A 14,561-nucleotide genomic window follows, 5' to 3' on the forward strand; every position below is an offset into this window, starting at 1 on the left:
GAGAGAAAAATGAGAAACAGTTGCCTTGAATCGGCCACAAAGGGGAAATGGAGGCCATGAGATTGAAGGCAGAATTAATAGGCATTAAATCCTGTTCTCTAGGCCCTGGAAACAGAAACAGTCACTTTTAATTTGTCAACTGCAAACAGAAATTGCCTACAAGGAAGAGCTCAAGCAACCTTTATTTTAAGAAGACGCCCAGATCTTTACAGGTCTGAAGAAGTCACTGCCTTAAATATTAGTCTAGCTCAGGGGTCTTCAAACTTTTTATTTATTTATTTATTTATTTACAGCATTTATATTCCGCCCTTCTCACCCAGAAGGGGACTCCGGGCGGATCACATTACACATATAGGCAAACATTCAATGCCTTTTAACATAGAACAAAGACAAACAAACATAGGCTCCGAGCGGGTCTCGAACTCATGACCTCCTGGTCAGAGTGATTCATTGCAGTGATTCATTGCAGCTGCTCTCCAGCCTGCGCCACAGCCCAAGCCTGTTTTAAATGGAGGGCCAGTTCATGGTCCCCCAGATTGTTGAGGGGCTGAATTATCATTTAAAAAAAATACAAACAAATTCCCATGTACACTGCACATGTCTTATTTGTAGTGCAAAAAACCCCCCAACAACAATTATTTATTTATTTGTTTACTACATTTATACCCCACCCTCTCTCACCCCGAAGGGGACTCAGAGCAGCTTACAAGTTGTATGTACATACAATATATTATATTATTAGCATAGTCCAATATTAGCATTATATATCACTATATTGTCCTATAATATTAGTAATGTTGCATTTAATATATAATATATAATTAATATTATTATATTGTATTAGTATTAGTACTGTATATTGTATTACATTATAATAATATTATCAATATTAGATGTACATACAATATATTATATTATTAGCATAGCACAATATTAGCATTCTATATCACTATATTGTCCTATACCACTATACTGTAATATTATTAGTAATATTACATTTAATATCTAATATATAATTAATATTATTATATTGTATTATTATTAGTATTTTATTGTATTACATGTATTATGTATACATAATATATTCAATTATTACCATAGCACAATATTAGTAAATGAAATAACAATACAATATTTAAAAATAAAAACAATTTTAGCCAATATAAACCTATCAGGATTTCAGTGGGAAGTGTGGGCCTGCTTCTGGCCAATGAGATAGTCAAGTTAAGTAGGATTGTTGTTGTTGTGTGCCTTCAAGTCATTTCAGACTTTGGGTGAGCCTAAGTCTAAAACTGAGGGTGGGGGCCAGGTAAACACTTGGAGGGCCGCACTCGGCCCCCGGGCCTTAGTTTGGGGACCCCTGGTCTAGCTATTCCCTTCTTGGAATGATAAGGTACATAGCCAACGCCCCCCCCCCCCCCCCACACACACACACACATTTGCAGGTTTAACTTCTGTGGATTAGATTATTTACAGATTTGATCAATATGGTCTCTCTAGAAATTTCTAAGCCCTTCAGTGTGATTCTATGGTCAACTTCCATCATGCTGAAGGACCTAGAAAAGTGTACTCTCAAGTTTTTAAAAAAGCATTTTTAGTCATGACTTTTCTACTTTTGCCATCCCTCCATGCCTCGAATCCTAGCAAATGTGGAGGGCTGGCTGTAACTTAACAATCTAACAAATAAAATATGATATTCAAATTCCTGATCCCTGCTTCTAATTTACTTTTAATAGCTATACTCAGGTCAGGAGCTGATCTTAGAACAATCAACAGTGATAATTAAAAACAAAAGGCAGGCTAATGAACAGTTCAGCAAATAACTGTATTGAAAGACAAGAAAAAAATAAGATTGAGGAAGCAAATAATATATCGTTTAAATCACAGTTCTGCTAAAATTGGAAAGGCTATGGAACATTACCAATGTAGGAGTCAAAGGTCTTCTGGGCCAAGGAATTCAATGAAGGTGAGGAAGATTATCATGATCCGAAACAACCAGAAGATCGCTGGGCTACAAGTCTTATGATCCTTCACCAATGGCTGTACTGGCTAGGGCTGATGGGAGTTACAGTTTAGCAACAACTGGAAGTCTATGCATCCTTCACCCTGAGACAGATACTGCCAAGGAGAAGGACCAAGAAATGGCCTGAAGTCAGTGTGAATCGTATGATCACCTTCAGAGCAATATCTTCTCAAAGATCTCACTGCTGAGTTCTGTACCATATATAGTTCTAAGGCAGCCACCAGCAATTCCACATGAAACCAGGAGCAACCAAGAGTCACTGTGTTGGGGGGCAGTTACTTTTGATTGGGGAAGAGAAACCATATCTTGTGTAAAAAAGAGAGGTCTTAAGGGGTCTCATATTCTACTCTAGGAGATAACAGAACACCAATTTTCACTGCTGACCCTCCAAATTTAAGAGGCGGGGTCTGCAAGGGGTCCGGCAGCCACACAGCAGCTTTGGGGGCTGCATGTGCTCCATAGGACACATAATTTCCAGCCATGATCTAGAACATGCGTAGATAATCCCTGATAACAGCATATAACCTTATTGATATACAGAATCAATAATCAATAATCAATTAGAATCAATCAATTCTTCTTAACTAACTCATTATTAATTAATTATAAAGCAGCAATAAAGAGTTAGTGAGAGGAACAGAACAAGTGTGATATGGATTCTTCTTTGAGCAATCTCCCTAAGGACCCTTCCAGACAGGCCCTATATGCCAGGATCTGATCCCAGGTTTTCTGTTTATCCCAGATTATCTGGTAGTGCGGACTCATATAATCCAGTTTAAAGCAGAAAACCTGGGATCAGATCCTGGTATATAGGGCCGGTCTGGAAGGGTCCTTAGGGAGATTGCTCAAAGAAGAATCCATATCACACTTGTTCTGTTCCTCTCACTAACTCTTTATTGCTGCTTTATAATTATATATAATCAGCAAAATCTCCTGGTCATGGCAACACTCCATATACATGCACACATTTTACAGCTAGATGGATATTCTCTGTAGATACCACACTGTAATACCATCTGTTATCACTAAGCACCACATAAGAGTGTTGTGGTTCCTTTCCTTTATTTTAATAATCGGTGTGTTTATCCCTCTGAATTGCATGAGAAACCCACTTGGAAAGTACCCAAAGAACTGAGATTTCCAAGAATTTGCACTCGTCATCCGCAAGGCAAGAGAAAGTGTACACACAAAAAGAGGAGTTGCAAGAAGAGCTGCACCTACAAAAAAAATGAGCAACCTAAAAACACCAGCATGGTGATTCTGAGCTGAACATGCTTAAGAGCGTTTAAGCTACTCATTACTCAAATATTTGCACTTTCCATTATCATTGAACTGAACTACTCTTCATGCTTGTGTTAGCAGGTGCTCCGTATCTCAGATAATCCCAACTAAAACACTGGGGTTATTTCCTTCCCTGTCATAAAGACTTAGTGCTACTTAGAGAGTCCATTATTCGGGCTTCCAAAAGAGAGCAAAAGAAGAAAAAAAAAAGCTGATAGCTTATTGGATTACTTTTTGATACGGGAGTGCGTATATTTGATTTAGCACAGGCCTATTCCACCGGCAGGGTTAGCAAAAGAGTACATGAAACAAAATGTATACTGCCTGCTTGCAAGCTATTAGTTGAAGCATTTACAAAGAGACAACTGAATTATTGTTTGTTCTCTAGAGCCATGCTGTATCAAAAATGTTAGAAAACTAATTCTGTTTCCTCATTGCTTGTGGCAGCAATGAGCAATCAAGAAGATAACATTCAATTAGCTATCAGGAAAAGGATCTCAACAGAAGGAAAAGTTGAGCAATCCGAGTTTCCTTTGCTTTGGCTGAAATGTTAAGAAATATTCACAATATTTGAAAGAGAAACATTGGTAAACATTTATCAGAGCCACACAAGAGCCTATTCAGACATCTAAAAGATTCAGAGGTTGAAAAAGTTAGCTCTTGGAATCCTCTGTAGGCACTACATTCTGCTGTTCTTACTTCTTCATGGCAGAAAGCACACAGAACTTGACTTTGTAATGGGGCCTCTTCAGTCAACCTGTTTCCAGCATATCCATTCACCCTTTGTCTCCAATATTCATGGAGGTGTCCTGTGCATGGCACAGTCAGTTTCAAAAGCTGCTTGGATGGAAGCGACCCAGATATAAAGAGAAAAATCTGTCATGCAACACAGCTTGAAATAGTAAGTGATGTTACTTCATTTATACAGATGGCTGGCATCAGCACCTGGCATTTTTGGGCAGCTGCCAATGCCCCAAATCCTAGCAAAGGCAACCACTGACACCTTCCCTGTCCTGAACAACAAAAAAATTCCAATCCTGTGATTCAGTCAGCTTCAGGAGGCCAGATCTAGTGCCATTTTCTTTCTAACTGAATCAATTCAAGTCATTATGAAGAAGAGTTCTGCATTTGTATAGCTGCACCATTAAAATAACAACAATTTGTTTAAACCCTATAATTTTAAACTTTTAGCTCAGGCTAAAACAAAATTTTATAAAAGGGGTGAAGGTCCTTGGCACCCCAAGACCACGAAAATGGCACCAGGTAAGCCCTACTAATATTGCCCTGTTACAAAGCATCCAAAAAGGCCTTCTCCCTAGCCAAAGCAACCTACCTTACCTGGCAAGAGCAGTCAGAAATGGCCTTATGAGATTTAATGTCTTGGTATGTTTATATGGCAAAACACGTTGTTCTTTTGGGGGTCACCTGGTTCTAAGCCATTCAGGCTTGCATTATGAATTAGGTCAGTGCATCTGATATAGCTCATATAGATAGATGCTTCCCCAAAAAAAGCTATTTAGTAAGTGGGTGGTCATTTGGCTCCCAGAAATGCTTAAGAGCAACACCATATTGTACAGTGGGATAAAAGAGATAATCCGGCAAAGAAAGTACTCAGCGAAGGATCTGTGGTCTTTCTTCCCTGACACACACAAGCTACTTAAAAGCATTTTGTTTGTACTTTACAAGACAACTAACCAACTGGACTGTGTCAAATACAAATCTGCATTCTTCATATTTAGCAAACGGACTCATTTCAGCAGCCCTATCAGGGTTTGAGATAATTAACTCAGAAGTCCAACTCCTTGTTTAGATTAACAGAGCCAACAGCAGGTCATGGACCTAGGAAAGCCAGCAAAGCACTGGGAAGAAAGGCAGGACCAGGAGACAGAGAGATACAAGGAAGACTTTGAAAAGATTTGGGCGCGGGGAGGCTACAGCTTCTAGTCTCCCTCTGGCTTTGGAATTTGCAGTCCCCAAAACATGACTCTATGCAATCATGCCGGTCACGTGACCTTGGAGGTGTCTACAGACAATGCCAGCTCTTCAGCTTAGAAATGGAGATGAGCATCAACCCCCAGAAGTCAGACACGACTGGACTTAATGTTAGGGGAAAACCTTTACTTTTACTAAAACTCAACTTTTCCCAAATTTGGTCAAGTGCTACCAGTCATGCATTCCTTTGAGAACTTGGGCGCATCACCACTATCAGGTTAATGCACATTGACATGATTTTAACAGCTATGGCTCAATGCTATGGAACACTGTATGTTGTAGTTTAGCAAGGCACCAGCACTCAGTGGCAGAGAAGACCTTGCAAAACTACAATCATCAGGATTCCATAACACTGAGCCATGGCAGTTCAAGTGGTGTCAAACTGCGCTGATTCTACAGTGTAGGCGCACCCCTTGTCCCCTTTCTTGTCCCCTCTCTTAAGCGTCTCCAAAACCTCAACGGGGCAGGTTGCTTTTTCGAAGGCACCCTGTTTCTTTTCCTTTGCTTGCTCCCTTTCCTTGTAATTGGCTGTACTGGTTGCATCTATACTGTACGCTTCAGATGGACTACAACCACCTGTACTCAAGCTGAAACAAAACTAAAATAAATAATAAATAATAAAAAGATATATTTTTTTTTAAAAAAAGGCAGCCATGAACCTGGGAGTAATAAATAAATAAATAAATAAATAAATAAACTAATACATTTAATTAAATAAATAAAGAGAAAGAATGGAGTGAGTAAATAAATAAATATTAAAATGTCTTGTCGAAGGCTTTCATGGCCAGAACCGCTGAGTTGCTGTGAGTTTTCCAGGCTGTATGGCCACGTTCCAGAAGCATTATTTCCTGATGTTTCACCCACATCTATGAGACATCCTCAGAGGTTGTGAGGTTTATTTATTTCCAACATTTATATCCCGCCCTTCTCACCCGGAGGGACTCAGGGTGGCGTACACAACTGGCAACAATTTGATGCCAACACATAAATAAACATAACAGTAAATAAAATCAATTACAAACAATTAATACAGTATAAAAATATAAAAACATATGGTTAAAATCCATTCATCCAATATCCTTGTGCTTTAGCCATAAATCAGTCCAGGTCGTTTTTATCAATTATTCATTGAAAGCCTGGGCACGTAGCCATGTTTTTAAGGCTTTTAAGGGTTTATACATCTGTGGAATGTCCAGGGTGGGAGAAAGAACTCTTGTCTGTTGGAGGCAAGTGTGAATGTTTCAGCTTGATTAGCATTGAATAACCTTTCATCTTCAAAGCTTGGCTGCTTCCTGCCTGGGGGAATCCTTTGTTGGGAGGTGATTAGCTGGCTCTGATTGTCAGACTACACAGAGAAGCCATTGAAATCCACAAGCTTGTAGACCAGTGGTTCTCAACCTGGGGTTTTTGGCCTACAACTCCCAGAAATCCCAGCCAGTTTACCAACTGTCAGGATTTCTGGGATTTGAAGGCCAGAAACATCTGGGGACCCCAAGTTGAGAACCACTGATGCAGGCAATTTCAACAGAAAGGAGGAAACCATGAAAATGAACAAAATCTGGCTACCAGTATGTACTTGAAAAACTCTAAAATCAGGACAGTAAATAAAACAACACTCAGAAAACAAGAAATTCCAGACAAGAAACAATCAGGGCCAGCTAACACCTCCCAACAAAGGATTCCCTCAGGCAGGAAGCAGCCAGGCTTTGAAGCTGCAATGCTTCATTTAAATGGTTTCCTCCTTTCTGTTGAAATTGTTCACATGCTTGTGGATTTCAGTGGCTTCTCTGTGTAGAAGCAATGCTAATCAAGATCAATGGCAACATTCACACTGGCCTCTAACAGACAAGAGTTCTTTCTCCCACAGATCTATAAACCCCACTAGACTAGTTTCCTCTGAGGATGCCTGCCATAGATGTGTGTGAAACGTCAGGAGGGAATGCTTCTGGAACATGGCCCATACAGTCTGGAGAACTCACAGCAAGTCAAAAAGCATACAAATTAAAAATATTTTTTAAAAGTCCAGGCAGAAAATTGGGATTTGGTCCAGGGAAGGGAGCTGGCCTCCGGGTCAAGTCCTGAGCGCAGAGGCGAGAGCGGAGGCCTCCAAGATCAACAGGGAGGTGACTCAGAGCTACCTCTATTCCTCCTCCTCCTCCTCCTCGCTCCTCTTTTCCGGAGACCGCTATGAAAAAAGAAGCCGAAGGACCGACAGAGAGGAGAGGAAACTTTTCCAAAGGGAGTGAGAAAGAGGGAGAGCGGCGAGGATGCCCTAAGGAGGCGCCCGGGGGGTCCAGAGGCAGAGAAGCACCTGGGGCTGAGCCTTCCTGGGAGAGCCACGGCGAGGAGAAGCAGCCCGCTCTCCCCTAGTGGAGGAGACCCTTTCCTTTGCGCTAACTTTGGGGCAAACTCCTCCAAAAGCCCAGAATCTACAGAAGCTTGGAAAGCAAGGAAGAGATGCTCACTCCCCCGCCTGCCAGTCAGTCGCTGCCATGTACCTGAGCCGGGAGCGGTGACGCCGGACTGCCTGCCTTCCTCTCCTTTTCCGAGTCCAGCCGGGCTCTCTCTCTCTCTCTGTCTCGCCTCTGCCGCCTTTTAAAAAAGCGAACTCGCCTGGGCTCGGAGGCGCATGCGCCGAGGTGGCGTTGGGGGGAGTGACCTGATCCTCTTTTCTATTTTTTCTTCTTCCTAATTTCTTTTTTTCCCCCTTCACCCCGGGAACTGGGCGGGATGGGACACGTTGCTGCCTCTTGGGCTCCGGCGGGAGGGAGGGAGGGAGGGAGGGGAGGGGCTTCCAAACTCCCAACTTTCTTTCTTTCTTTTTATTGCAACCAAAGGTTAACACAGAAGTACAAGCCATCAACTTCCCAGGTTCGAGCAGGAAATTCAGTGATCACAATCAACGTCAATGTTCATCATCCGTATTGAGATGAGCTGGGCTGAACTGGACAGGCTTGCTTACAATCGGGTTCTGTATCCACGGGTTCTGTATCCACGGGTTCAACCATCGCCTGGAAAGTATTGGCTGCCCAGAATTTGATATAAGGGACACTGCTTTCCTTACACCATGTTATATAATGGGACTTTTGGAAAATAACTGCACCCACTCATTGGGGCATATCCTTTTGGAAAGAAATGGCAATCATAGGTAAAGGTAAAGGTTTCCCCTGACCAGTCCAGTCCTGTCCAACTCTGGGGGTTGGTGCTCATCTCCATTTCTAAGCCGAAGAGCCGGTGTTGTCCATAGACACCTCATAGGTTATGTGGCTGGCATGACTACATGGAGCACCATTACCTTCCCGCAGAAGCAGTACCTATTGATCTACTCACATTTGTATGTTTTCAAACCACTAGGTTTGCAGAAGCTGGGACTACACGGAACAATGGCTTCAAACTACAGGAAAGGAGATTCCACCTGAACATTAGGAAGAACTTCCTGGCTGTGAGGGCTGTTCGGCAGTGGAACTCTCTGCCCCGGACTGTGGTGGAGGCTCCTTCTTTGGGGGCTTTTAAGCAGAGGCTGGATGGCCATCTGTCGGGGGTGCTTTGAATGCGATTTCCTGCTACTTGGCAGGGAGTTGGACTGGATGGCCCATGAGGTCTCTTCCAACTCTACTATTCTATGATTCTATGACTAATAGCAGGAGCTCACTCCACTCCCCGGATTCGAACCACCAACCTTTCGGTTAGCAAGTTCAGCAGCTCAGCAGTTTAACCTGCTGCGCCACTAGAGGCCTATAGCAATCATAACCTTGTTGAAAAGGGGAAATGATGTTATATCCGTTTGACAAATGTGAATTTCCATGAACATGTCAAGACCACCTTTTGAAAACCACTAGTCAAGAAAAGCATGGCTTTGTTAGAAGTCAACTCTTTGAACAAGTGATATTCACAAGCATTCATGTAATTGCACAGAAATGATGGGCCACTCTAACAACTACCACGTCAGACTACACAGAGAAGCCATTGAAATCCACAATGAACAAAATCGGGCTACCAGTATTAAAAAAAACCTCTACAATCAGAAGAGTAAATAAAGAACAACTCTCTGAAAACAGAGAAATTCCAGACATGAAACAATCAGGGACAGCTATATATGGTTATATCTAACTGCAGAGATATTTTTCTTACAAAATTATAAATGTCTGCTGAAACACTTCACAAATATTTTCTAGACATTCATTGTGGTGTCACTCTTTTAGATGGTGTCACTCAATGTTTTTGTGATTTTTTGTGTGTCAGAACTGACTTGAGAAACTGCAAGTCGCTTCTGGTGTGAATTGGCTGTCTCCAATGACGTTGCCCAGGGGATGCCCAGATGTTTAGTTGTATTTACCATCTTTGTGGGAGGCTTCTCTCATGTCCCCGCGTGGAGCTGGAGCTGATAGAGGGAGCTAATCCATGCTCTCACCTGGTTGGATTCGAACCAGCAACCTTCAGGTCAGCAACCCAACCTTCAAGTCATCAGTACTGCCAGCAAGGGCTTAACCCACTGTGCCATCGGTGGCTCCTGTTTTTGTGATAATTGATGGGGAAAGTATTTTGCCCCCATCCTGCAAATGCCTGCAACAATCTGCCTCCCAGTGTTGACTCTACCCCTTGAATAACAATTCTGGGGTCCCTAGCAATGCCAACATACATGTGTTATCAAGAGCCGTTGATAAGAAAAACAGGTGGGCTACAAATGCGCCTTATTGTGACATGCATCCTAGTGATATCCTGCTTGGATTACTGTCATGCACTCTACACGGGGCTCCCTTTGAAGAGTGTTCGGAAACTTCAGTTGGTACAAAGAGACTGTTATCTGGGACTGATTACAGAAACCACAAAAGTTCCTTCTTAACAGTCCCAGTGGCCACCAGTCCGATCCAAGGCACAATTCAAAGTGCTGGTTCTGCTCTATAAAACTCTGCAGGGCTTGGGTCCTGCCAATAGACTGTATTTCTCCAGGTGATCTTGCTTGAGTTCTCAGATCCTGCAGAGAAGTCTTTCTCTCAGGAATTCTTCACTTGGTGGAAACCCAAGACAAGGTCTTCTCAGTGGCTGCTCCAAGAACTTTCATACAAAGCAGATCTGGTTTTTTATTCCAACAAACTTTCAGAACAGAAGATTTTGGGGAGAAGGGCTTTTAAGAGGATGCTTTACTGCTTTAATTGTTTTAAAATAACCTTTTAGCATTTTAAGTTGTTTTAATATTGTAACTAAAATCATAGAATTGGAAGAAAACACAAGGGTCATCCAGTTCAACCACATTCTGTCATGCAGAAACATGCAATTAAAGCACTCCCAACAGATGTCCTCTGCTCAAAGCCGGCCCTAGGTATTTTTCAAGTGTAGGCGAACAGAATTTTGGTGCTCCCCCCCCCCCCCCAAACCAATCACTGAAAAATAAAAGTGTTGGATAAGCGAAAATGTTTGATAATAAGGAGGGATTAAGGAAAAGCCTATTAAACATCAAATCACATTAAGATTTTACAAATTAAGCACTAAAACATCATGTTTTACGACAAATCAACAGAAAAAGCAGTTCAATACCTTGCGGAGGCAGGCCGCAGGAGACAGGAGTTGCCTCAATGGCGCCCCCAACAAGATGGCGCCACAGGCAACTGCCTAGTTGACCTGGTGGTTGAACCGCCTCTCTGCTTAAAAATCTCTAGGGAAGGAAACTCCACCACACTCCAAAGATGCATATTCCAAGGTTGTACAGATCTTATGTCAGGAAGTTCTTCATAATGTTTAGGTGGAAATTTCTTTTCCTGCAATTTGTCCTAATCTCTAGAGCAGCAGAAAACAAGCTTGCCCCCTCCTCAGTGTGTCATCTTTTCAAACACTTAAACATGACTTAGTGCAGTGATTCCCAAAGTGGGCGCTACCGCCCCCCGGTGGGCGCTGGACTGATTCAGGGGGGTGGTGATGGCACCTATTAGGACACGGGGCGGGGCCAGAGGAGAGGCGGGACCTCTTTCCAAGTGCCGGAGACAGGGCTGATCACCTGAGGCACCTGTTAGGACACACAGGGGGCGGAGCTAGAGGAGTGGGTGTGGCTTCTTCCCAAGAACCCGAGACAGGGCTGAGAATCTATACCTCTCATGAGGCTCTTGTTGGGACACAGAGGACAAAGCTAGGGAATGAGGCGGAGCCTCCTTCCAAGAGCCTGAGACAGGTCTGAGCCTCTATACCTCTCCTGAGAGGCCTTTTAGGACTAAAGGGTGGGGGTAGGGGTGGGGGTGGGGCCTCTTCCAAAGAGCGCGAGACAGGGCTGAGCCTCTGTATACCTCCCCTGAGGCACTTGTTAGAACACGGGGGCGGAGTATAGAGGTTCAGCCCCGTCAGGCACTTCGGAAGAGGCCCTGGCCCCTCCTCTAGCCCTGCCTCCTGTGTCCTGGAAGGCGCTGCAGGACAGGGATAGAAGCTCAACCCTGCCTCAGAGCTCGTAACTCCACCCATCCCAGTCCTCGGCGCCAATTTGTGGCCCCGCCCACCTCCCCTCGCAGCCTTGCATCTTGGACTAGGAGAGGCTCAACCCCGCCCTCTTGAACAGGAGCCACGTCCACCCCTCTAAGCCACGCCCCCTTGCCAGGGGGCACTGAGTCATATTTTTTCTGGAAAGGTGGCGGCAGGCCAAATAAGTTTCGGAACCACTTACTTAGTGTTTAGTTTCCAAACCTTTGATCATTTTGGTTGTCCAGAGGGACACGTTCCAGCTTGCCAATATCCTTCTTGAGCCACAGTGCCCAGAACTGGACACAGTATTCCAGGTGAAGTTTGATCAAAGCAGAATAGAGTGGGATTATGACTTCTGTTGATCGACACTAGGCTCCTATTGATACATCCTAGAATCGCATTGGTCTTTTTAGCTGCCGCATCACATTCTTGGCTCATGTTCAGCTTTTGCTCCATTAAGACTCCTAGAGCCCTTTTACATGTACTATTTTCAAGCCAGGTGTCACCCATGCTATATCTGTACATTTCATTTTTTAGCCTTTATGTAGCACTTTACATTTCTCCACATTAAAATTGGCACATTGATTTTGTTAGTTTAATTCTCTTTTAATGTTGACATTTGAAGCATTTTAAACTATATTGTACTCACTGTCATGTGTAAGCTAACATTAGTCCCAATTTTGGGCAAAAGGTGGACTATAATTAAAGACAGAGGGGGAGACATTGTCTGTCATTGTACAGAATTCTGTAAAGGAGGGCAGAGCATTTGCACAGCACTCCTCTAGAAACAGGGGCGGTCCAACCGCAAGGCGAACTAGGCACTTGCCTGTGGCGCCATCGTACTGGGGGCGCAATTGAGACCCCCAGGAGGATGGCGCCACCCCCGCCTCCTTCTCCTTCGAGCCTTCCGGCACCTGCGCTGGGCCTTCTGGCGCCCGCGCTAGGCCTTCCGGCTGGCGCGGACCCACCTTCATGTCACACGGGCCCGCCTTTGGGGCCTTCAGAGATTGTGAGGTCTGTGGGGACTTGGAAGCTAGGTAAGTGGGGCTTATATATCTGTAGAAGGTCCAGGGTGGGAGAAAGAACTCTTCTTTGAAGCAAGTGTGAATGTTGTAATTAATCACCTTGGTTAGCATTTAATGGCCCTGTGGCTTCAAGGCCTGACTTCTTCTTGCCTGGGAGAATCTTTTTTTGGGAGGTGTTAGCTGTCCCTGATTGTTTACTATCTGGATTTCCCCTGTTTTCAAAGTGTTGTTCTTTATTTATTGTCCTGATTTTAGAGGGTTTTTTTTAAAATACTGGGAGCTAGATTCCCTTTTGGTGGCATTTTAATTATCTGCCTTGATATTCTGGGTTATATGGCTGTGTGGAAGGACCCTCAGGGCTCTTCCACACAGCCATATAACCCAGAATATCAAGGCAGAATCACCCACAATATCTGCTTTGAACTGGGTTATCTAAGTCCACACTGCCCTATATCCCTGTTCAATGTTTGGTGCTAAATTCGCAAATATAGTAATTCCTACATAACATTACCATGTATTGAACTGCTTTTTCTGTAGATTCATTGTAAAACATGATGTTTTGGTGCTTAAGATGTAAAATCTTAATATAATTTGATGTTTAATAGGCTTTTCCTTAATCCCTCCTTATTATCCAACATTTTCGCTTATCCAACACTTTTATTTTCAGTGATTGGTTTGGGGGGGGGGGGGGACCAAAATTCTGTTCGCCTACACTGGAAAATTCCCTAGGGCCAGCCCTGTCTACAAACACCCCAAGCAACAATCTCTGCTGCTTCCTAGGAACCCTGAGGAATGCATAGTGATATGTGCTGGCTGGGATATCACTCTTTTTCCGTGGACTTCATTTCCATGTCCTGCCCTAAGTTTATATGCAGCATGTTCTGATGCAAGTGTACTTAGAAATGCCTCATTATAGTCTACAGATATTTCTCACAGCTGTACATGAAGGACTTCAGTCTTTCCTGGGGTGGGGTAGGCAGTGAAAGCAATGTTGATTTTTTGTAGAAATGACTTCCATTAATGCCATCACTGGGTAGGGAATAATCTCTCCATCAAAAGTTTAAATAAAACAGACCAAGTAATTTAATCAATGAACACAATGAACATTTCTATACTTTTTATTAGGTCTAGTATATATAATTTTATTCAGTCACAAACTATGCTGAATGATAACACTAGGTAACACAATTTTTGTTCCTGTGTTATAAATGTCATTTCATAATTGGTTCTGTCATAAAAACATGGGAAAGGTTTATTAAACTGCAGAAAAACCTTTGTTTTTGGGGACATCCTCCAGCACAGTTTGCTATAATTTTTAATGACTATTTCATCGAGTCTCAACCAATTCAACATAGTTTGTGGCAGCCACAAAAATGAAGTTTCTGGCATGTAACAACTACTTTGTGTAAGTACTGCACAATTAAACAAGAATGACACTTTCAAATCTGGAACAGAAAATCTTTAAATTTTTATTACATTGTGTAATTTATTATTACTTGCAAGTTTCAAAAATCCATTGCTTTTGGATTTTTAGATACTGGAAGAAAAAGCAGTGCCTCAGAAGTAGTTTCAGTCCTTCTTATGGAGCCTACGGCTAGCATAGTATCTCTGTTATTCATCAACCAAAATCTAAACAATAAACTGAGTCATAATATTGTTTCAAATATATAATATTTTGGGAGTGACGGGACCACCCATTTATACTATTTATCTTTGAGAAATGCCATACTCCTTTCTGAGCTTGAATTTAGAAGCTTCAATTTAGGAGCTTATGTGAAATACAGCATTAACTTTCT

General features: G+C 42.7%; 1 protein-coding gene across 2 annotated transcripts in view; it reads right to left on the minus strand.

The window, feature by feature from the left end:
- Positions 1 to 7,971, minus strand: part of slc45a3 (solute carrier family 45 member 3) — a 62,315-nt gene extending 54,344 nt beyond the window's left edge. For both annotated transcript variants that reach the window (XM_008115640.3, XM_062978574.1), the window contains exon 1: positions 7,795 to 7,971. The gene's annotated coding sequence lies outside the window, so the exon portion shown is untranslated. The remainder of the gene's footprint in view (positions 1 to 7,794) is intronic.
- Positions 7,972 to 14,561: the final 6,590 nt, after the last annotated feature.

Source organism: Anolis carolinensis, chromosome 4 (assembly GCF_035594765.1).
Source record: "Anolis carolinensis isolate JA03-04 chromosome 4, rAnoCar3.1.pri, whole genome shotgun sequence".
Taxonomy (NCBI): domain Eukaryota; kingdom Metazoa; phylum Chordata; class Lepidosauria; order Squamata; family Dactyloidae; genus Anolis; species Anolis carolinensis.